Genomic DNA, 661 nt, shown 5'->3' with positions numbered 1-661 from the left:
AAAAAAAAAATTATAAATGTTTTCCACATCATTATTGATTATTATGATCATAAATAACAAAATAATTTGAATCCTCCTTCTTTCCATTATATTTATACATTTAAAATTAGTTATTTTACGTGAATATTTTTCATACTAATACGTGATCATTATACATTATTTAAAAATTATTGTAAAAAAGTAACTATAATTTTTTTTTATAGATATAATCTTTAAAATCTCAAAACACATAATTTAAATCCATAATTTCTTTGTTCCTAATTTTGATTCAAACATAATTATGTTTACAAAATGACTAAGTAACATATTTGTGAAATTTTGAAATAGATATGTAAATATTTAACCAAAATGATTTCTTCGAAAAATAATTTTTTTCCTCGTAATTTTCAAGTGAAAAATAACTCAAGATGTGTGGATTGTTCATGTTATTTCTCAATTCTACTGTTCTTCATATTTAATTTTACTATTTATTTTCATTATAAGTATCTAACCAGTTCCTATGGTATTATATACATGTAATAATTAGCGTATTTTTTTATTATTTTTACAAAATTTTCACATTTTACTATAGATGCCATTTTTCATTTTATCTTATTAAGATATCTCTTATAATGGAAAAAATATGAAGCCCAAAATTTTATTATTCTTTTTACTTTTATTA

The sequence above is a fragment of the Plasmodium gonderi genome (assembly GCF_002157705.1).
Source record: "Plasmodium gonderi DNA, contig: Pgo-contig_569, whole genome shotgun sequence".
Classification (NCBI taxonomy): domain Eukaryota; phylum Apicomplexa; class Aconoidasida; order Haemosporida; family Plasmodiidae; genus Plasmodium; species Plasmodium gonderi.
This window is presented reverse-complemented; position numbering follows the sequence as displayed.